The sequence below is a fragment of the Dasypus novemcinctus genome, chromosome 11 (genome assembly GCF_030445035.2).
Source record: "Dasypus novemcinctus isolate mDasNov1 chromosome 11, mDasNov1.1.hap2, whole genome shotgun sequence".
NCBI lineage: Eukaryota > Metazoa > Chordata > Mammalia > Cingulata > Dasypodidae > Dasypus > Dasypus novemcinctus.
The window spans coordinates 85,596,178-85,620,743 of NC_080683.1; the positions used below are offsets into that span (position 1 = coordinate 85,596,178).

At 37.4% G+C, this 24,566-nt stretch overlaps 1 protein-coding gene across 4 annotated transcripts in view; it reads left to right on the forward strand.

Annotated features, from left to right (window-relative positions):
• FIG4 (FIG4 phosphoinositide 5-phosphatase) overlaps nucleotides 1–24,566 on the forward strand; it is a 143,664-nt gene that overhangs the window by 791 nt on the left and 118,307 nt on the right. The gene's annotated exons all lie outside the window — the stretch shown is intronic.

Below are 24,566 nucleotides of genomic sequence, written 5' to 3' on the forward strand. Positions count from 1 at the left end.
AAGCCTTGGCTGTTGTTTAGAAACAACTCGTTGGTTTGGATAAAATTATCTTGTTTTTCACTTGACTTTTTCGATCAATTTTATTTTATTAAAATAGTTGTAAATATGTCCTGGCAAAATAGATTAGTTTTTATATATTTAGATTACTCGTATAAAAATTTAGGGAATGGCATTTGTAGGAGTATGCACTGTCTTTACTATGGCTGGATACAGTGTATCTTTTCTAAATTGAAATACCAGGGTGATATTGGGGTCTGTGTTTAAGATTATCCATTTCATGACAACAGAATTGCATGTACTGGAAACTTGAATAACACTTTTCCTTAAGCAATGGAATGTCTTATAAGACATGCAGTCAAATTTTAGTTATCTCCATTACAGAACTACAAGATCACTCAATTATAGTATGGTCCTACGTAGCATGCCTGCCTTAGGTGGTGATGAATAGAGAAACTAAATTAATTTTGCTGCCAACTTGATTTGATTTGATACAGACCAGAAGATCGAACTATACAGTATAGTAAGTTTGCAAATACCTTCAGCTGTTCCCTGTGGAGAGTATTACTTCGACATTTGAACAAAACTTCTGCTTTCTGTAGAATGTGCTGATAACTGTTCCTGATTAAAAATATAAATACCATCCCTAATTCACAGAAATCTTAATCCATTAATAAACTAGGTATTCACAAGGACTAGCTGAGATATTAGTGTTCTTTCTAAATCACAATTCAAATCATAGCTCTCCTTTACTCAAAAATTTTCAGTGGTCCCTATTCTGGAGAAAGTAAACTCTGAAACCCTTAGTTTAGCCTTCAAAGCCATTTGTGATTTGTCATTAACTTGTCTCTCTAATTTTACATATAATTTATGTCAGGTCGGAGAACTGTTAATTGATGATCAACTATGTGTCTTGCGTAATTTATTCTGCAGGGTAGACGTAGACAGGTCCCCTGTCTACCCTGTGTTTTTCTGCTCTTCTGTCTTCCTGTAATGTCCCACCTCTTCTGTCAAAACCTTGCTGATTCTCTTAATAGCACAGATTTGGCAAGGTGCTGTGCAAACGGTAGGCTCTCAATAGATGTTGGTTACGGGGATCTAATATAAAGACCTGTGTGTTCTGTAACTTGGCCTTGAACTTAACACTATGCAACCTTTCTCAGTCACCTAAGTAATGGGCACTAATTTTGTCCAGTTTAGGGAATAGAGGTGAATTTATCAGAAGGAGGGTGGGAGAGCCATTGCACAGAAACTTTGGAGTATCCTAACTTGCCAGCCTCTGGAAGAGCAGCAACAACCCAGCCGGGTTTGAGAACCTTCTCAGAGTGCATAGCATGGATGCTGGGAGAAAGAATCTGATTGACTTTGCTATGATTTGTTCCCCTAGAGCAGACAAATCCTAGTCAGGCAGGGCAGACAGTAGTAACTTGCCTACTGGAACCCCTCCTCCAGGGAATGGTGGGGCCTGGGCAGCCACCTTGAGAAATGCCTGCTGTGTTTAATTTTAGTCTTTGAACCTCACTTTTCTTATCAGTGAAGTGGATCATTCTTTTTTTGTATTTTTGACTTGAAAAAATGTATATTCAGAAAGATTTTTTTTGAGAAATAACTTCAAAGTTTGTTAGACATAACTAAGAAAAAGGCATGAAATTACTGACAACTCTAAAGATCCTAAGAATTTTTTTAAAAAACAATAGTTTTTAATGAGAATCACAGTTAGTACTTATGGAGCACCTCTATACCAGGTACTGTTCAAAGCATTTTGTATATATTTTATATTTAATCCACATAAAACCCATAAGAGGTTATTATTATTATTATTCAATGAAGGAAAAAATGAAGCAAATAGAGGTTAGGATAGTGCTACTTAAAGTGTGGTCTGTGAATTGATGCCAGGCATAAATTGTTTATAACTGGGCTGTGACAAATTCCATATAAAAATTGAGAGTAAATGATTAGAAGTTTTTATAGTAATCTGACCGAATAATTTTATGTTTGAGATATCAAATAATTTAAAAATTGGGCTTGTGGTTTGTATGTCTTTGTTTTGTTTTGTTTTGTTTGTTTTCAGCTTTTTATTATGGAAATTTCAAACATATACAAAGTAAATACAAAGGATACAAAGGATAATACAATGAATTCCTGTGTGTATTATCCACCTTCAGAATTACCAACCTTTTGCCCATTCTTTATCATTTATAACTCGTCCTTATTCCACCCACCACTTACTATTTTTTTTAGGTTTTTTCCTTGAGGTAGAAACTTTGAGGTCTATTCATGTTGTTGTGTCTATCAGTTTGTTTCTTTTTATTGTTGAGTAGTATTCCTTTGTATACCTATACTATACAATCTGTTCATTCATTTTCCTATTGATTTGGATTTTCCCTGGTTTTTGGCTTTTGTGAATAGCCAGCTGTGAACATTCATGTACAGTTCTTATTGTGGGCATACATTTTAATTTCTTTAGGTAAATACCTGTGAATGAAAAGGCTGATCATAGGGATGATGCATCTTTCCCTTTGGAGAGCAGTTTCTTATAAATTGTATCATTTTATACTCCCACCAGCAGTGTTCGAAACTCTGTTGCTCCAAACGCTTGCTGACATTTGGTGTTGCTAGACTTTAGTTTTAATCTGGTGGGTATACAGTGGCCTTTCAATGTAGTTTTAATTTATATTCTCCTAATGACTAATAATGTTGATTGTCTTTTGATATGTTTATTGGTCATTTTTATATCTTCCTTGGGAAATGCCTGCTCAAGTCTTTTGCTCACTTTTAAGCTGTTTTTTTTATTTTTGAATTTTAGGAGTTCTTTATATATTCTGGAATCAAGTCCTTTGGCATATATATTGGTGATTTTTTTCTTCCAGTCTGTGGCTGGCTTATTCATTTTCTTAATGGCCTTTTGATGGGCAGAAGTTTTAAATTTCAATGAAGTCTAATTTATCCATTTTTTCCTTGTAGTTCTTGCTTTCAATGTCCTATCTAAGAAATCTCAGCGAACTCTCAGCTCACAAATATATTATCCTATGTTTTATCCTAAATCATTTATAGTTTTAGCCTTTATGTTTAGGTCTGTGTTTCATATTAAATTAATTTCATGTATGATGTGATGTAAGGATTTTATTCTTTATCTATTGCAGCATAACAAATTACCACGATACTTAGTGGCTTTGAACAATAAGACATTAAATATTTCACACCATTTCTGTAGATGAAGAACTTGGGAGTGGCTTAGCTTGGAGGTTCGGGCTCAGGATCTCTCATGAAGTTGCAGTCAAGATACAACCAGGCTATAGTCATCTGGGCTGGAGGGTTTGCTTTCAAGGTGGCTCACTCATATGCCTGGCAAGTGGAGCTGGTTGTTGTTAAGAGGCTTCCTTTCCTCACCTCGTGGGTACTTCCATAAGACTCCTTATAACATGGTTGCTGACTTCATCCAGAGTGATCCAAGAAATAAGGAAGAAGCCACAATGTTTTTTGTGACTTAGCCTCAAAAGTCACATTCCATCATTTTTGCAATATCCTGTTGGTTTTTCAGGTCAACCCCGCTTATGGTGGGAGTGTTATACATAAGGGCATGAATACCCGCAGGTGATGATCACTGAGGACTCTCCCACAGGGATTGAGGCTCACTTTTTTTCCAGAGTAATATCCAGTTGTCCAGCATCATTTGTTGCATAGATTATCCTTTCTTGAATTTCTTTGGCATCCTTGTGGAAAATTAGCTACCTGAATACATGTACTTCCCATCACCCCAATCTGAAACTATAGCCATTGTGCATTTACTTCCCATTCTGCCTGCCTCTAGTAACCTGTATTCTAGTTTTTGTTTGGATATGCTAGCTATACCATATAAGTGGAACCAGACAACATCTGTCCCTTTGTGTCTGACTTATTTCACTCCACATGATTCTTCAGTATTTATCCGTTTAGTGGCATGTATCAGAACTTCATTCCTTTTTAATTTTTTTATGGTGGAGTAATATTATACTGAATGTATTTACCACATTTTGTTTATCCATTCATCTGCTGATGGACCAACATATGGTTTGCTTCTGCCTTTTGGCTATTGTGAATAATGCTGCTATGAACATTGGAGTGCAAATATCTGTCCAAGTTCCTGCTTTTACTTCTCTTGGATGTTCCTAGAAGTGGATTTGCTGGGTCACATGGTAGTTAACTTTCTGAGGAAATGCCAAACTGGTTTCCATAGTAGCTATACCGTTTTCATTCCCACCAACAATACACAAGGGTTCCTATTTCACCACATTCTCATTACTGCTTACTGTTTTCTGTTGTTTTTTTAAAAAAAATAATAGCCATTCTAGTGGTTGTGAGGTGGTATCTCGTTGTTTTGGCTAATGCTATTGACATTAATTATTACATATACTCATTAGCTATTTGTATATCTCCTATGCAGAATGTCTCTCAAGTCCTTTGCCCAGTTTTTAATTGAGTTTTTTGCCTTTCTGTTGCTGAGTTGTCAGAGTTCTTTATATGTTCTGAATGTTATACCCTTATCAGACATATTGTTTCCAATATTTTCTCCCATCTTCTTGGTTGTCTTTTCACTTTTGTGATGATGTCCTCAGATACACAAATGTTTTTATTTTGGTGAAGTCCAGTTTATGGTTTTTTCTTTTGTTATGCATGCTTTTGGTATAAAGACTAAGAATCCATTGTACAATACAAGGCCCTGCAGATATATCCCTGTATTTTCCTCTCAGAGTTTTATAATTTTAGCTCTTCTATTTAAGTCTTTGATCCATTTTGAGTTAAGTTTTGTACATGCATGTGGCTATCCAGTTTTCCTAGTACCATTTTTTGAAGAGAATGTTTTTCCTTGTTGAGTGGACTTGCCTCCCTTGTCAAAAATCAGTTGGCCAGCTAGAGCATGGTAGAGACCAGAGAAGGACTCCACAAATGCTGAAGTGAAGAAAGAAAAACTTCAGGTAGGAAATTGCCATTCTGGAATGCTGGGCCCTTTCCCTCCCACTCACTTGGTCCTGCACAGCTTTGGAGTCCCTCAGAGATAAAGCAGTTGGGATCCCTTCCTCCCACCATGGTCACAGACAAGAACCAGAGCAGCATGTTAGGGCTCCATGCATATCCAAGCACCAGGTCCCAAGTCTGCAGAGAACCAGGATGGAACACAAGCTGCTTGGGAGTGTTAGATGCATAATGGTCCCCGGGGGAATAAAAAGAGAGAAACAGTGGCTGGCAAGTGTTGGACTCAGTCCACTTTCTTTTGGCTGGACCACCTAAATGTAAAACAGTCTTTTCTGGAGGGATCCACCTTTTTGGATTGACCCCATCTGGCTTCCTGAGGCAGGAAGAAAGTGGAAGCACAAAAGCCTGAGAGAAAGAGAGAAATTGGGGGGTGGGATAGGGGTTAAATTGAACTCTGTAAGACAGGAGAGTCCCAGAATGTGCAAGGAAAATGGGCATGAGTGAAGGAGAGAAGTTAAAATCATAGGAGCTGGGGAGAAAATTCTGCACAAAAACAAGCACAAAACATCAAGATTCTCAGAGAAGTAACAGAAGAGAGGAAACTCTCTCCTGGAGGTGAAACATTTGTACAAAAATTGCAGTATTAAAAATTGTTCTGTATATCCAGTGCAAGAATCAGATGAAGAGCTGGAAAAAAAAATGGTCGTTTAAACATGGGCTCTTTTAAAGATGTAGATTAAGGTGGATTAATCATTTAAGAAGAATTTTGCCACAAAGCCAATCAACAATAAAATTCTAGGCTAGGAGAGAAACTGACCTTTTTTGATGAGTAAGCTCATCAAGATAATCAGAGACATGGACATCACAAAAAAAATTACAAGCCGTACTAAGAAACAGGAAGATATGGCCTGGTCAAGGGAACAAATTAAAACTTCAGAGGAGACACAGAACTTTGAAAAACTTTTCAAAGAATTTCAAACATATCCCCTAAATTAATTCAAGAAAATGAAGGAAAATATGACTAAAGAGCTAAAGGATTTTAAGAAGACAATGTGTGAGCATAAAGAAGAATTTGAAAGTCTAAAAAGAAACATACAGAAATTTGGGGAAAAAAGACACAGTAGTAGAGATAAATTACAGTAGAGTCATACAATAGCAGATTTGAATAGGCAGAATTTTTAAAAAACAGTGAACTAGAAGACAGGACAATTGAAATCATATAGTCAGAAGAACAGATATAGAAAAGTATAGAAAAAATTTAGCAGTGTTTCAGGGATTTCAGTAACAGCACAAAGTGCACAAACATATGTGCTATGGGTGTTCCAGAAAGAGAAGAGGAGGGAAAAGGTGCAGAGAGAATATTTGAGCAGATAATGGCTGAAAACTGCCCAGCTTTTCTTAAGGAAATATACATGTCAAAGCTCAACATACTCCAAACAGAATAAATCCTAATAAACATAATCCGAGACACATACTGATCAGAATACCAAATGATGAAGATCAAGAATTCTGAAAGCAGGAAGAGAAAAGCAATTTGTCACATAGAAGCAATCCTCAAGATTAAGTGCTGATTTCTCATCAGAAATCCTGAAAGTGAAAGATTGAAGATACATATTCCATGCAAATAGTAACAAAAAATGATCTGTGAAAGCTATACTAATATAAAAAAAAAGACATTTAATAAAAAACCTGTTACAAAAGACAAAAGGGACAGTCCAACAAGAAATCAAAATAATAATATGTACATAATCCCACAATACATGAGGCATACACTGGTAAAACTGAAAGAGAAATAGATGACTTTTCAATAATAGTTAGAGACTTCAATACACTGCTCTCACCAATAGAACATCAAGTCAGAGGATCAATATGGAAAAAGACAGCTTGAATAATATGATTCATGATCAAGACCTAACAGACATGTACAGAACATTGCACCGTAAAACAGCAGGCTCTATCTCAAATCCATATTGTCATCCTTCAGATTGACTACATATTGGGTCATAAAACAAGTCTCAATAAATTTAGAAAGATGGACATTATACAGAACACTTTCTCTGACAGTAGTGGAATGAAGCTGGAAATCAATAACAGGTAGAGAACTGGAAAAATAAACAACACACTTTAAACAATCATAGGGTCAGAAAAAGTGCAAGGGAAACTGGTAAATATTTCAAGACAAATGAAAATGAGAACACAACATATTAAAACTTATGGGATGCAGCAAAGTCAGTGCTGAGAGGGAATTCACACCACTAACACTTAGGTTTAAAAAGAAGAAAAAGGCTCTCTCTGCATAGAGGGGCCCGCACCAAATCTTGGTGTGTATTTGCATCTCTCTTTCCCCTTTCTCAGCAAGTTCTCTTCTTTCCCCCATTTCCCAAATAAATTCTTTTTACTGGCCTAAAATAAATAAATAAATTAAGTAAAAAGAAGGAAGAGCTAAAATCAAAGACAACTACACACTTGGAGGAACTATAATAAAAACAGCAAACTAACCCCAAGCAAGCAGAAAGGAATAAAGATTAGAGCAGAATTAAATGACATCGAGATAAAAAACAATAGAGAATTAAAACAAAAAGTTCGGGAAGTGGTTATGGTTCAATCGATAGAGCATCTGCCTACCATATGGAGGATCCAGGGTTCGATACCCAGGTCCTCCTGACCCGTGTGGTGAGCTGGCCCATGTGCAGTGCTGCCGCGCCAAGAAGCGCCATGCCATACAGGTATCCCCCGCATAGGGGTGCCCCATGCGCAAGGAGTGCACCCCGCAAGGAGCTGCCCTACAAAAAAAGCGCAGCCTGCCTGGGAGTGGCACCACACACACGGAGAGCTGACTCAGCAAGGTGATGCAACAACAACAACAAAAAAAGTGACAGTTTCCCAGTGCCGCATGACAAGAATTCAAGTGAACACAGAAGAACACACAGCGAATGGACACAGAGAGCAGACAGCAATGAGGGAAAGCAAAAGAAATAAATAAGTTCTTTTTTTATAAAACAATCAGTGACTTTTAGTATAATCACAGTGTTGTGCATTCATTTCCACAAAACACTTTTAGAACAATTTCATTACTCCAAAAAGAAAAACTCCCCACCCCTTAGCAGTAACCATTCAAATTCTCTTTCTTCAGCCACACATAACCACTAATCTAATTCCATTATTATAAATTGATTTATATTTACATTTTATATAAATGTAAATGTATATGTGTAGTACAGTACTATATATGTAGTACAGTACTTTGTGTCTGGCTTCTTTCACTTAGCATTGTTTTTTGTTGTTGATTTTTGCTTGATATTAATATCTTACAACATTAAACACATTTGTCAGTCTCAAAGAAAAACACTCTTACATATACAGTATTACCCATATACATATTTCACATGAGGTTTTACGGTGCTATATAGCCCCAGGTTGCATTTTTTAGCTTGCTTTCTAGTAATATACATTGCTTTGGTCTTTTCTTCTCAACCATTGTCATACCCATGTAATAGCACTGCTAGTTACGAGAACTATTTTACTTTCACCTTTTTTATTCACTTCCCAAGATTAACAAACACCATTTTTACCAGTTCTCCTCAACTTAACTCTCAGCTTTCTGTTCTTTAACCTCATTGTATTTTCTGGTGACCCATATGCTAACTCTTATTAACTCCCTGTGTTTACACAATATATGTAGTGTATAATAGTGAAATAATACTGTATTTGTCCTTTTGTGTCTGGCTTGATTCACTCAACACAATGTCCTTCAAGTTCATCCATGTTGTCATATGCTTTGCCACTTCATTTCTTCTTAGAGCTGCATAATATTCCATCATGTGCGTACACCATAATTTGTTTATCTTCTCATCAGTTGATAGAACCTTGGGCTGTTTTCATCTTTTGGCAATTGTGAATAATGCCACTATGAACATTGTTGTACAGATACCTGTTTGTGTCACTGCTCTCAGCTCTTCTGGGTATATACCCAGTGGTGGCATTGCTGGGTGATGTGACAAATCTATATTCAGCTACTTTAGGAACTGCCAAACAGTACTCCACAGTGGCTATACAATTCTACATTCCCATCAACCACAAATAGGCATTCCTATCTCTTCATATCCTCTCCAATGCTTGTAATTTTCTGTCTTTTTAATAGTGATCTTAGAGGGAAGGCTTTCAATCTTTCCTCATTGAGTGCGATGTTGGCTATGTGTTGTCCTTCCTGCTATTCTTGTAGGACACAGTATGTTCTTCAAGCCTCTCTCTCCTTTTTTCTTTCAGACTGGAAGGCTCCCTTTAATCCTTCCTGCAAATGTGGATTCTTTTTTATGAACTTTCTTAGTTTCTGTTTATTTGTGAATATTTTAGACTCACCTTCATATTTGAAAGACAATTTTGCTGGATCAATAACTTTTGGCTTATACTTTTTCTCTTTCAGTATCCTAATTATATCATACCTTCATGATTTCTGATGATAAATCTGCACTAAGTCTTACTGGGCATCTGTTGTATGTGATGGTTTGCTTCTCCTTTGCTGCTCTCAGAATTTTCTCTTTATCTTTGACATTTGACATTCTGAGTAAGTACATGTCTTGGAGTAGGTCTTTTTGGATTTACTCTGATTGGGGTACGCTCTGCTTCCTGAACATGTAAATTCATTTCTTTCATAAGAGTTGGGGAATTTCCAGCATTTTTTCCTCAATACTCTTTTTACCCCCTTTTCTTTTCTTCTCATACTGGAACTCCCATGGCACCTATTTTGTTGAACTTCATGTTATCATTCACCTCCCTGAGCCCCTGCTCAATTTTTTTCCATTCTTTTCTCCCTCTGTTCATTTCTCACCAATTTTACCTCTTCTGTCTTCTCTATCATTTATTCTTTCTTCTGTCATTTTGCATCACTCTTGTATGCCTCTAACGTGTTTACAAATTTTTTTTTGTTTTTATGTATTCCCCCCCTGCCCTGTTGCCTTCACTTGCTGTCTGCTCTCTGTAATATGTTTTTGATCTTACTTATCATGTCTTTCATTCCCATGTGTTCTGTTATTTTTCTATTCAGGTTTTTAAATTCTTCTTTGTGCTCACTCAGTGTCTTCTTGATGTTCTTTATTTTTTTAACCGTATTCTTTTTTTCAACTCATTAATTTGATTTTGGAAATTTGTATGAATCCTCTTGATTAGTTGTCTCAAGTCCTGAATCTCATCTCTGGCATTGATATATTCCTTTTCTTCAGCCATTGCTTCCATTTTCTTACTATGACTTGTAATTTCTTGCTGATGTCTAGGCATCTGAGTATGATGGTGAGTTTAGTCTTGCTCAATTTCTCTCTTTTGTAGGAATTTAAAGGTGGAACGCTGTGTGTTACTGCTGTTCTTTAATTCTTGGTTCAACTTGTTCTCAGTTTTTAGGATTGCCACTCTTAGTTGCTCAAATCTAGACCATGGACCCACTAATGTGTTGCAGACCTGCTTCCAAGGGACTTTGGGAATGAGGCTGTCAAGACTGGAAAAGCCTCTTTTAATTTCTTACATGTACTTATTTGGTCTGCCAGAAGATGGTGCTCTTCAGCAGCGCTCTCAGTTCAAAGCTTCATCAGATTGTTTTTATTATAACACTGTCTGCAACAATGTGACAGAGGATCCTGCCTGGGGCTAAGAGCTTTGCAGTCTGAACTTTCTCAGAGGCTATTCTCTAACACTTGCTGGCAGCCCCAGGTAGGAAATAATTTTCCATAGGAAATAATTTCACTCCCCTCTGAGTCCTCAACAACCAGTTGTGGTCAGTAGGGAGGGTGATTGAGAAGGTCGCATCTCTTTAGTCCTGTGCCTGTTCTCAGAGCAAGCAGAGGTGCAGCCCCTCTTGGCCTGGAAGGGCTCGTGGGATACAGTAGACTAAGTTCGTGGGCCAAAAGTTGAATCACCCTTAGGCTGCATCCCTCCTTCTCCTGTTTCCTGGGGAGGTGGATCCCTGCAGCCCCCTCTATTCCATAGCCATTGGCCTGAGTCCAGAGAACTCAAAATTTTCTGCTCATAGGGTTGGGAAAGGGCCAGTACTACAGCTGCATCTTCTATTCACAGTATTTCGATTGAGATTTTTTTCCTGTGCCCCTCCCTTTTCTTTGTGGTGTCCCCACTTCCCATCATGTCCTAAACCCTAAAACATTTTTTTTCAGTCATTTCTATCTGTCTTCTAGCTATTTTTCTGGGAAAGAAGAGAGTCCTGTGTCTTTCTAATCTGCCATCTTCCCAGATGTCCATGAAAAGTTAATTCTTTAATAATATCAATAAAATTGACAAACCATTAGCTAGACTGACAGAGAAAAAAGAGAAGATGTTAATAAATTAAATCAGAAATGAAAGCGGGGGCTATTACTACTGACTCCATGGTAATATGAAGGATCATAAGAGGATACTATGAATAGCCATATGCCAACAAATTAGACAACCTAGATGAAATGGACAAATTCCTAGAAACAAAGGAACATCTAACACTAATGCTAGAAGAAACAGAAGACCTCAGTAGACCAATTACAAGTAAAGAGATCAAAATCAGTCATCAAAAGCCTCCCAAAAAAGAAAACCCAGGAACAGATGTGTTCACAGGGGAATTCTACCAATCATTCCAAGAAAAATTAATATCAACTCAACTCAAACTCTTCCAAAAATATTGAAGAGGAGGGAACACTACCTAACTCATTCCATGAGGCCAATATTACCTTCATACCGAAGCCAGATAATGATACTACAAGAAAAGAAAATTTTAGACCAATTTCTTTTATGAATATAGATGTAAAAATCCCCAACAAAATACTTGCAAATTGAATTTCACAGCACATTAAAAGAATTCTATACCCTTGTGATCAAGTGTGTTTTATCCCAGGTATGCAAAGGTGGCTCAACATAAGAAAATCAAAGTAATGTACCACAGTAACAAAATGAAGGGGATAAACCAACATGATAATCTCAATTGATGCAGAAAAGGCATTTCACAAAAGCCAGCATCCTTTTTTTTTTTTGATAAAAACACTTCAGAAAATAGGAATATAAGGAAACTTCCTCAGTATGATAAAAGGCATATACAGATAACCAACAACTAACATTGTACTTAATGGTGAAAGACGGAAAGCTTTCCTGTAAGATCTGGAGCAAGACAAGGATGTCCGCTGTCATCACTGTTGTTCAATATTGTGCTAGATGTTCCAGCCAGAACAGTTAGGCAAGAAAAAAAAGAAATAAAAGGCATTCAAACTGGAGAAGAAGAAGTAAAACTTTCTCTATTTGCAGATGACGTGATCCTAGATATTGAAAGCCCTGAAAAATCTGCACTAAAGCTACTAGAGCTAATAAAGAAGTTCAGCCTAGTGACAGGATACATGATCAACACCCAAAAACCAGTAGTGTTTCTGTATACTAGTTATAAGCAATTTGAGAAAGAAATCAAGAAAAAAATTCCATTTACAATAGCAATGAAAAGAATCAAGTATCTAGAAATAAACTTGGCCAAAGTGTTTCTAGGAATCAGTCCATTTCATCCAACTTGTTTAATTTGTTGGTATACAATTGTTCATAATATCCTCTTCTAATCCTTTATTTCTGTCTTAGTTTGCTAAAGGCTGCCAATTCAAAATACCAGAAATGGGTTGACTTTTATAATTGGAATTTATTACAGTTGAAGCTTAAAGAGTTCCACGGCTATGAAAATGTCCTAATCAAGGCATCATCAGAGATGCTGTCTCACCAAAGGTCAGCTGCTGGCAGTCCTGGACTCCTACTATATAACAAGGCAAAATGGTGGCCATTCTCTGCTAAGGTCTCTGCCTTCCCCTCCCAGCTCACTTTCTTCCTGAGCTCAAGTGTGGGCGATCAGGCACAAGGCTCATTGCTCCCCTTTCCTCTGGGACTTGTTGCTCCAGCTTCAGGCTACTCCATGAATTCTAGCCTCTGGCCTCTCTCTCAGCCTCTCTGACTTTCTTTGTCTTTTTGTGGCTGCAGGCATTCCTGGAGTCCTTTTTCACATGGCAGGGTAAAATGGCAGTTTTCCTTTTCCCTCTTCTTAGTTTATTTTGGATTTCAGTAAAGGATTAAGACCTACTCTGGGTCCCACAAGCTAATCAGAGGCCTTTAACTGAAGCAGTCAAATCAAAGTGAGCTAATCAAAAGGTCCCTTAATGGAATCTAATCAAAAGGCTCCATCCACAATGGGTTTACAGCCACAGAGGTGGGTTTACTTTAAGAACAGGTTTTTCTGGGTTATACAAAAGATTCAAACCAGGAAAATTTCCTTACTTATTCTCTGTCTAGATATTTTATCTATTGTTGAAAGTGATGTATTGAGGTCTCCCAGTATTAATGTAGAACCACCTATTTCTCCTTTAAAATCTGTCAATGTTTGCTTTACATATTTTGCATCTCTGTTGTTAGATGGATGTAATATTTATAATCATTATATATTCTTGAGGATCTATCCCTTTATAAATAAATATAGTACCCTTCTAGACCCTCCACATCTGGGGTCTAGGAAAAAGAAAAGCAAACTAAACCCCAAAATTTTTAACAGCTTTTGACTTAAGGTCCATTTTCTGTGATATTAGTGCAGCCATGCCAGCTCTCTTTTGGTTATTATTTGTGTGCAATACTTTCTTTCACCCTTCTATTAACCTACATGTATCTCTGAATTCAAGGTGTGTCTCTTATAAACAGCATATAGGGTTTTTTGTTTTTTGTTTTTGTCATTCTGCCAATTTCTGCCTTTTGACTGGAGAGTTTAACCCCTTTACATTTAAAGTAACTACTGGTAATGTATCAGTTTCTCAGTGTGTGTCTATTTGGGTTTGTTCTGTTTGGTATTCTTTGAGCTTCTTGGATGTGTATATTTATGTCTTTCATTAAATTTGGGAGGTTTTCAGCCATTATTTATTGAAATATTCCCTCTGTCCTTTTCTCTCTTCTCCTTCTGTCCCACAATGTATATATTGGTATGCTTGCTAGTTGTCCCCAAGTTTCTCAGGCTTTGTTCACTTTACTATATTCTTTTTTCTTTCTTTTCCTTAGACCAAATGATTTCAACAGTCTTATTTTAAGTTCATTGATTCTTTCTTCTGCCAGCTCCAGTTTGCTGTTGAACCCTTCCAGGGAATTTTTAATTTCTGTTACTGTGGTCTTCAGCTGTGTTTGGTTCCTTTTAAAGACTTCTGTCTCTTTAATGATATTTTCTTTGTGTTCATCTATCATTTTGCTAATGTTCTTTCCTTCTTTGTCTATGGTTTCATTTAGCTCATTGAGCATATTTAGGACCATTTATAAAAACTCTTTGGTATGTCCCAGGTCCAGGTCTCTCTTCTTGATAGTTTCTAATGATTTAATATTCTACTTTGCATAGGCCATTGCTTGTTGTTTCTTTTCATGTTTTGAAATCTTGTTGGAACCAGGACTTTCTGATACTTTAATGTGTTTTGGTGAAATTTAGACTCAGAGCTGTTTCTTAAGCCATACCCAGCTAGTTTTATGACAAAGATTTCTTTGAATGCTAAGGATTTACAAAATAAAAAATGAAGAAGAAAAAGAAAACAACTTTTTCTGTATTTTCAGATTGGTTTGTTTGGTTCTCTTTCAGAGCTTAGCCATACAGAGTTTAGAGAATAACCTGAGGCAATGCAGGGACTCCTGGGTCTTTTCCACATAAGTGTCTTTTCCTGGGCATGTATGAGTGGCCCTAGGAAATCCCCTGTTTTCACGGATCTGAATGTTGTCTTTTCCTCAGGATACTCTACTTTGTCATGTTCTCAGGTGTCAATTCTCTTTGCCCCAGCCAGCTGCAATTTGACTGTTCTCTTATGGTGTTCTGTAGGAGAGCTATGTGTAGGGTAAGTTCTGGGACAAGGAGCTCATAACTAGTGTCCTGTTTGTTTTTCCTCAAGCTGCCATCAGACTGACTGACACAGACATACATGCTCTCAGTGTGTGCACAAGGGCTACTCTGCTCCTTCTGGAACCTGGATCAGGGATCTGCACTGGGTGTGTGGGCTGGCTCTGTACCAAGCTGGTGTGGAACTGGGGACTGGACCAGAAAGACACACCACAAGGATGTTTTCCTACCATTTTTTCTTTTCACGTGTTTGCTTGTTGTTTGTTCTATTTGTTTTTTTTAGGAGGCATGGGGACCAAATCTGGACTTCCCATGTGGGAGGCAGGTATAAAACCACTTGAGCCACATCTGCTCCCCATATCCTACCATTTTTACATTGCCTCTTTCTTGTTCCAGAGCTCACCTTGTTACTATGTTACTATAGCCTTTTAACTTTTTTTTTTTGTAACTTTAAGAAAGATAGTTCTGCCAGTTCTTCTTGGTTGTTTAAAATTTCTCACACCTCAATCTAAATTGGGGCTGTTCTTGGCCATGTGATATTATGATTTTCCTATATTGCTGAATTCTATTTGCTAATATCTCAAGGATTTTTGCCATTATATTCAGGATATTGGCCTATCATTTTCTTTAAAATCATTCTGATTTGAAAATTAGGTCAATTTTGTCCTCATAAAATGAGCTAGGAAGTATTCTTTGTTTTTTATCAAAGTGATTGAGTAAAATTTGTATTGCTTTTTTAAAAAATGTTTGCTAGAATTCACTAAAGAAACCATTTGGGCTCAGGGTTGCTTTGTGGGGTGGATTTTCTAACAAACTGGTTTCTATAACAGATATAGGGCTATTCAGGTTTTCTATAGATCTGATAAATCCATATCAGATCCAGATTTATCAAAACTGATAAAATTTTGATAAATTGTTCTTTTTTTTTCAAGGAATTTGTAGTCTAAGTTGTTGACTGGTTGGTGTCAAGTTGTTCTTAATGTTTCCTTATTATCTTTTTGCTATCTCTAGGATTTTTAATGAAATCCGCTTTTTCATTCCTGATACTGGTATTTTGTATTCTCATTTTTTTTGTTCGTCTTGCTAAGGGCTTATCAGTTTTAGTAATCATTTAAAAGAAACAACTTTTGGCTATGTAAATTTTCTCCAATATTTGCTATTTAATCAATTTCTGCTCCTAAGTTTATTGTTTTCTTTATTTTACAGATTTTGGATTTAATCAGTTTATCTTTCTCTAGTGTCGTAAGGTCAAAATTTATATCATTGATTTAGTTTTTTTCTTTTCTAACATAAAGCATTTAAGACAGTAAATATAAATAAAAACATAGTCCAAGACCAAAGTAGAGCAGTGCGTCCTTATATGTAAAAATATTTTACAATTCAGTCTAAAATGAAACACCCAATTAAAAAGGTCAAGGATATGAATAGATAATTCACCAAAGAGGAAGTATGAATATGAAAATATATTCAACTTGCTAATAAGGCAATAAAATCAAAATAGATTCCCATTTTCACCTCCAGAATGATGAAGATTGGAAAGATTGGCCAAAGCTGTTAGCAAGTATGTGAAAGAAATAGGCATTCTTGGTTTGGGTTGGTGGAAGTGCATACATTAGGAAGGAATTAGGGGGCACGTTAAAGAAGACGATTCAGTGGCAAAATAGGCTGTCTCTTATCCTGAGCCTTCGTTTAGAAAGATGATAGGGTAGAAGTGTTCCTGAGGTAAAGTTCATATTGTCATTGTTTCCTGTGTTTAGAGGTGGGTTTTTGGAGAGGAAGAATTTTTGGATATTTGGAGAAGAAAGAGAGGTGGTTTGGTAGGTAACATACAGGAGGTAGTTCTGGCCCTGTGAAGGGTCTGCTTCCTCCCACACTTTACCTTTCCTGCCTAGTTCCCAGTACTGTTATCCTGCCCTTGGCTCCTGTGAACCTGTTCTGGCCCTTATCTGCCCTGTGACCCAAGCCTATCCGTGAACTAAATAAACTAATGCCCAGTTCAGCCCTCATGCTGCTCTAACGCCCACAGGAGATTTTAGCAACCTGAAGTTATTTTGGCTGAAATTGCAGCTTGCCTTAGGAGGTTTCCAATTTACAGGTACCCTTGATGCTCTAAGGGTGTTTGGTTTGCAGTTAAGTGGTGATTTTTTTTTTTTTTTTAAACAAAGGAATGAATGAGTAGGGTTGACTAAAATTTGGTGGCTGAACCGAAGAACCCTGGCAGTTTTTTTTTTATGTGTCTGCATGTGTGTTTTGTGGGGATGAAGCTGTTAGGCTAATCTTTACCCTTGCTGGCTCAAAATTGTTAGTATTCATTCATTCATTCATTCATTCATTTCCTATCTTGTTCCAAAAGGATTTAAGGAAGTTTCTCTCAGGTTCCCCTCATCTTACAATAAAAGAATAAAACAAGTAAGTAGGTAAGAACCACATCATGAGGAATGCAGCCTTGATTTGTTTAATTTAGGGAATGGGAGAGAACACTATAGGATATGATTGTCTAAGGGATTGAGGAAGGGAACCAAAGGATATAAAGTGGAAGAGAGAAGCATGGGGATAGTAGCTAATTTAGAAGGTGAGGTTGGAGGTGACAAAGTTTCACACTGGTTTCTGAAAGGAGTTTGAAGCTTCCCTGTCAGTAAAGCCCTAAAGCTCTAAAGCCTGGACTTTGAGGCATCCTTCTGATCATCAGAGGCTCATATCCCCTTTCTGAGCTGCATTTTGAATTGTTGAGATTGCTGGAATAATGAGGTAACAGGCCTGCAATACTATTAGATTGTGAGAAGTAACTTCATGGTAATCTTTAAAAATAATAACTTTAATCTAAAAGTTCAAGTGAAGTTTAACACTTCATTGAAGTTGTCATGCAACCTAAATTTTCTTCCTTTTCAATAAAAGAAGGCTGATTTCCTTCCCTCAGATGAAAAGTGAGTGATTAATTAGCTTGTCATGATAGAAGGAGATAATGTTAGTAGATACTGATTTTCCTCTTAAATGGGTTACTTATTGTATTCCATTTGGATTTCAGCTATATATTTTAGAAACACATTTATCTTCATACTAAGTCACCACTGTTAATCTTTCATATAGAAAATTTAATATTTTTTGAACTATGAGCTTAACTTTCAGTAGAGAACTGGCTCAGATCATTCTTTTGTCTTGATGGGCATTTTAACATAGTGTTTTTGTTTCCTCATTCTCTACCCCAGTGCCCACCAACCCCTCCTTCCCCCACCATACCTACAAACACAAAATCAAAGAAGCATTTCCCCCAGAAGTGTTAAATCAAATGTGTATTTGTGTGCACATATGCATTCACGCAATCCCAGCTGATGCATTCCTGCCTTACATACATTTTGTATGCATGAATTACTGCTCCCTTTCCTTACCTCTTGCTTTTGGACATTTTATTCACTTCCTTCTCACTTAGAACTATTGGCCCTTCACTACTTCAGACTTTGTCGGTGCTTGTGATGACCTTTCCTTCTTCCTACAATTCCTATTTCTTATTATGGATTTATCACAACTTTAACCCCAATTTTCCCACCAGATATGTAAATCACCTCTCAATTCATTCACATACTTTTAGTGTCCTTAACGGTTTCTTCTTGAAAGAGTGGTTCAGATCTAGACTGGTTGCTCCCAAGGCCTGTAACAGAGCTGTCATCCTGGGATCTCCCTTCACCATCATCAAAACATATCCTCTCTTTTGATGATTTCCCTGTTTTCTCAGATCCCTTATCTTCCTCTTTCTTGATTTATACCCTCATTTTGGTGAAGCACATCCTCCAGTTGCTTTAAGAGAAAAGGTTCATGGGAGGTAATTTTTTGATCTCATGTGAGTGGAAAATGTCCTTCTTCTGCCCTCATGTTTAATTATAAGTTGAGTGTTAAAGATAGAATTTATTTCCCCTTAGATTTTTTTAAAAATAGAATTTCCAGATTTAATTTATTTATTTCTCCCCTCCCCCCCCCCCCCACTTTTGTGTTCACTCTGTTCATCTGCTACTTTAGGAGGCACCAGGAACCAAACCTGTGACCTCCCATGTGGGAAGGAGGCACCTAATCACATGAGCCAACTCTGCTCCATCCCCTTAGATTTTTTTTTCATTAAAAAAAAAATTTATTGAAGTTTATCACTCATACATAAACATACATAAACAATAAGTATATAGTAATAGTTGTGAACTTATAAAACAAACATATATAACATCATACAGGACTCTCATAACTCACCCTACCACCAATACCTTGCATTGTTGTTAAACATTTTAAACTAATAATTAAAGAACATTATCAAAATATTACTACTAACCAAAATATTTTCCCCCAGCCTACCCTATTATTATTATTTTCTTTATATCATTTATATATGAACATACATAAACAATAAGTATATAACTTATACACTTATACATATAACTTTTGTTAAGTTCAAAAGTTGTGAACTTACAAAGCAAACATGCATAACATCATACAGGGGTCCCAGGTATCAACCCTCCACCAACACCTTGCATCGTCATGAGTCATTTGTTACAAATTATGAAAGAATATTGTTAAAATATTACTACTAATTATAGTCCTTACCTTATATTTGGTGTGTTTTTCCCCCAACCTACCCTATTATTATTTTTTAAATATATTTTTTATGACAGAAGTTGTAGACTTAAAAAACAGTCACGCATCTGTGCATAATTCCCAAACAACACCCTTCTATCAACACACCACACTGTGGTGGAACATTTGTTACCAATAAGATGATATCATCTGATTGTTGCCACATCCATAGTGTACATTTGCCACACATTTTCCATACTGCTGCATTTTCAACACAGTACATCTTTGGAATAGATGCAAGAATATTATAGTATTACTATTAATCACAGTCCATAGGTCACTCCAGTTTTATTTTTCCCATGCTTCTCCACATCACCACCAACTTGCAGTAGTGACATTTGCTCTAGCTAACAAAGAACACTCTTGCATCTGTATCATTAACCACAATTCTCATCCACCTCTTGGTTTACTGTGCTCTTCAGTTCCTAGATTATTCTCTAGCATTCTGTCAATTGGCATTTACATAACTAGACTACAGTTTTCAGCTACATTCCCATTTATAAACTAGCTGTTACTCAATATGTGTTACCATCCACTTTATATATTTCCACACTTTTACACTAAAGCTAATTAAAACTTCTATATACATTAAGCATCAGTAGTCCATCTCAGTCCTCCTCTTATCTCCTTTAAGAATCCACCATCTACCACCAGGTCTTGAAGATATTTTCCTACAATTTCTTCTGGAAACTTTATGGTTCTTGCTTTTATTTTTAGGTTTTTTAGTCATTTTGAGTTAATTTTTGGATAAGATTTGAGATAGGGGTCCCTTTCCTTCTTTTGGCTATGGATATCCAGTTCTTTCAGCACTGTTTGTTGAATGGACTGTTCTGACCGAGCTGTGAGGGTCTGTTTCTGAACCATCAATTTGGTTCTATGTTTCTGTCTTTATGCCAGTACCATGCTGCTTTTACCACTATAGCTAGGTAATATGATTTAAAGTCTGGAGATGAGGATTCACTTTTCCTTTTTAAGATGTTTCTGGCTATTCAGGAGCACTTACCCTTCCAAATAAATTTAATAATCATGTTTTCAATGTTAAAAAATGCTGGTAGAATTTTTATCGAGATTGCATTGAATATGTATATCAATTTAAGTAGGATTGACATCTTAAATGATAGTTTTCCAATCCATGAGCATAGGATGTTCTTCCAATTATTTAGGCCTTTTTTATTTCTTTTAACATTAAGTTGCAATTTTATGAATACAAGAGCTTTACATCGTTGGTTAAGTTTATTCCTATTTGAGTTTTTTCCGTCATATTTTATTTTCACCACTCCTTTGACACTTTTAGCTACTTTTATTGATATAATCTTCATCTCTAGACTCTTTTCCAGGCCTCTCTCTCATGTCTTTTTTTTAAGGCTCTAGTACACCTTTTAGTATTTCCTGAAAATCTGATCTCTTGGTTAGAAATTCTCTCAGCTTCTGTTTATCTGTGAATATTCTAAACTTGTCCTCATTTTTGAAAGACAATCTTGCCGGATATAGATTTTGGCTGGAGGTTTTTTCTTGTTTTATCTTAAATATAGCATACTGCTATCTTCTTGTCACCATGGTTTCTGGAGAGAAATCAGCACTTGATCTTATTGGGTATCCATTATATGTTATGCATTGCTTTTTTCTTGCTTTTCTCAGACTTCTCTCTTTTTCTTTGGCATTTGACATTCTGATTAGTATGTATCTCAGAGTTGGTCTGTTTGGCTTTTTTCATATGGGAGTACATTGTGCTTCTTGGACATGGATATCTATGTCCTTCAATAGGGTTGGGAAATTTTCTAACATTTCTTTAAATATTCCTTCTGCCCCTTTTCCCTTCTCTTCTCCTTCTGGGACACCCATGACGCTCATCTTTTGCTGTCATTTAGTTCCTGACACCTTGTTCAGTTTTTTTCCATTCTTTTCCTCATCTGTTCTTTTGTATGTTCACTTTCAGAGGCCATTTCTTCAAGTTCACCAGTCCCTTCTTCTGCCTCCTCAAATCTGCTATTATATGATTCCAGTGTATTTTTAATTTCATTTATTGTGCCTTTCATTCCCATAATGTCTGCTATTTTTCTGTGTATGATTTCAAATCCCTCTTTGTGCTCATCCAGTGTCTTCTTAATGTCCTTGATCTCTTTAACCATCTCATGTAATTTGTTAAGGAGATTTGTTTGAACATCTACGATTAGTCGTCTTAACTCCTTTATGACATCTGGAGGCTTATCTTGTTCCTTTAACTGTGCCATTTTTCCCATTTCTTGGTATGGATTGTAATTTTTTGTTGGTGTCTTGGCATCTGGCTTACTGGAGTATTTATTCTGGGAGTAGTCTTTCTCCTTAGTTTAGGGCTTCTTGCCCTTTCTCCCTTGCTGGCTGTGCAGTAGGTGCCAAGGATATAGTTGGTGCTATAGGCTGTGGAGGTTCAAGCTGCCCTCATTACCCCAGGGACAAATGAAACTTCTTCCAACTTTCTGCTTTGCCAGGGGTGGGGACAGAGTTACAACGGTGTGGAATAATCTGAGTTGTGCAGTCTTAGACTGCAGTTTCCCAGAGAGACTGATGAAGCTTCTTGCCCCTTTCTTCCATGCCTTTGGTGGGGCTGGAGCTGCAGGTGTTGGCAGCAATCTGTGCAGTACAGGTCCAAGATGATCACAGCTGCTCTGGTAAACTTCCGATTATTCAGTCTGTGCCAGCCAAAGGTACCTGTAGTTACCTGGATAGGCTGGTGCAGGGCCTGCCTGCCTCCTCCCTGCCAGAGGCCAATCTGGGTGAAAGAAACCGGTTCCTACCCTAATTGTGATTTTCAGACCCCTGAACATTCCCTCATGCTGGAGGTGGAGTCAAAATGGTGGCCACCAGCCTCTTTCTGACTTGGACAGATTCACCGTAGCTGTTCCTAGGGTTATACTTTAGCCAGCTGAGTTTACTAATCATTAGCTGAAATTGGTGGACAACTGTCTCTTCCTCCCCTGTTTTTGGGAGATGGAGCTTCCAATTTCAGTCACAGAATATCTCCTGGGGCAGCTTGTGCTGTCAAAGTAGGATAATCACCGGCCTCTGCAGCTTGGCCAGTAATTTCCTGGAGAGGCTGGTGCAGGTCCCCCCAGCTTCCTCCCTGCTGCAGGTGGGGTTGGGGCTTAGACTAGAGCTGCAATCTGATCTGGATGGAAAGAAGCCATTCCCTATCAGCACTATGATGTTCAGTCTGCCCCGCTTCCCCTCCTGCCAGGCGCGGAGTAGAGGGCAGCTACTAGTCTCTTTCTGACTTGGACAGGTCCAAACTTTAGCTGTTCTTGGGAATATACTTTAGACTGCTGAATTTGCTCATCAGTAACAAGTTGGTGCCCAACCGTCTCTTCCTCCCCCATTTTTGGTAAGTGGAGCTTTCAAATCTATCTGCAGAACAGCTCCCGAGGTGGCTTGTGCCTCCAGTGGAGGATGGGCACCGGCCTCTGTGGCATGGAGTGCTGTACTTATGAATCTTCTCTGCAGATGAGCTGTCTCCTTCTTTCATTCCTTCAAGGATATTGCAGGATGCTCTTCTGGCCTCTTGGAGTCCCCAAACTGGTGTTTCAGCTAGCTCCAGATAGCTCTGGGTGTTTACTAACTGCCCTGAAGCAGGAGCTGACTCTAAGAGCTCCTTACTCTGCCATCATCTTGCTGGTTGTTCTCCTTAGACTTTTGAAGGCATTATGTCTCTTACTTCCAGCTTTCAGTGTTGCTTTTGAGAATTCCATTCTTGAATTATTCCATTCTTGATCTTTAGTTTGAAACCTTTTTTTGTTTTTTTCCGCTTTAGTAGCTTGTGTGAACTTTTTAACTTCAATTTTCTGACATTTTGTGTTCCTGTCTCCAGAGGTATCAGGTGCCACAAATTTCTGCACCTTTTGGGCATTATCTAGTGTAAATCAAATTGCCTTTTGACTCTTCCCACAGCCAGTTGAGAATTCAGCTTTTTTGGGCCTGCTTTTCAGTTTCAATTTGTTGTGTGTGTGAACGCTGCACCCTGCATTCCTCCTTTTGCCCTTGGGGTTTGTGCTTAAAAATAAAGAAATTAAAAAGAAAGTTTAACATAATTCTAACCAGGTGTTTGGGAGGAACTGGATGTGTTCAATCTTTTATCTTTAACCGGAAGACTACATGTTTGCTCTCTAACCAACTGTTTTGTGAATATTGCCTCCTCCACCTTGTCATTGAGACTCTCCACAGAAAGGGCACTCATGGGCTCGTTGTCAGATCCACTGGGCACTGCTTTGTCCTCCTCTCACTTGACCTCTCAGTGGCGTTCCATGTGGATGTGACTGCTGCCTTCTTCTGAAACTTGTGCTTTGGTAACTTTGCTGCCCTGAGTTTTTACCTACTCACTGGCCGTTCTTGGTCTTCTCAGCTGGTTCTTTCTTCACATCTAGCCTCTAATGATGGAATGCCTCAGGCTCATTTTTTGGGAACTCTTTTCTGTAGCTACACTCTCCCTAGTAGGTTTAACCCAGTTCCATGGCTTTAAACACAGTGTGTGTGCTGATGACACCCCTGAGATCTCTCTTCTGAGCTTCATACTCATGTATCAGTTTGTAAGTTTGTACTTGATCTCTTTGAGTGGAATCTCAAACTCAAACTCAGCTTGTTGTAAGCAGAACTTTCTTCTCCCTGCATCCCTGTATCAGTAAGTGCCACCACCATCTAGCGAGTTGCACAAAACAAAAACCTAGATATCAACCTTGATTCCTCCCTTCTCTGATCCAATTCGTCAACCAGTTATATCTCTAAAAATATATCTTCAGTTTATCTTACCCTTCATTGTCTGTCCTAAAGGAGACATTCACTAACAAATGATCAAATGAATGACATTAATAGAAAACCAGGAGAATTTGGTGTAAAAAATCTGGACTCCAAAAATATTTAGGTCATAAAGGACAAGGATAGTTCTAGTTTAAAGAAAATTTAAAACGATAGTTTAGGTAAAAGAAAATTTAAATGCATGATCCTTGATTGGATTCTGCCTTTAGCTATAAAGGATATAAATAGGAACAATTGGAGAAATTTGAGTATAGATTGTATATAGATAATATTGTATCCATATTATGATTATGTGCATAGATGCCTTGTTTTTAGGAAATACAAGTTGAAATTTCTTTGGGTGATTTATCATGATACCTGCAACTTGTAT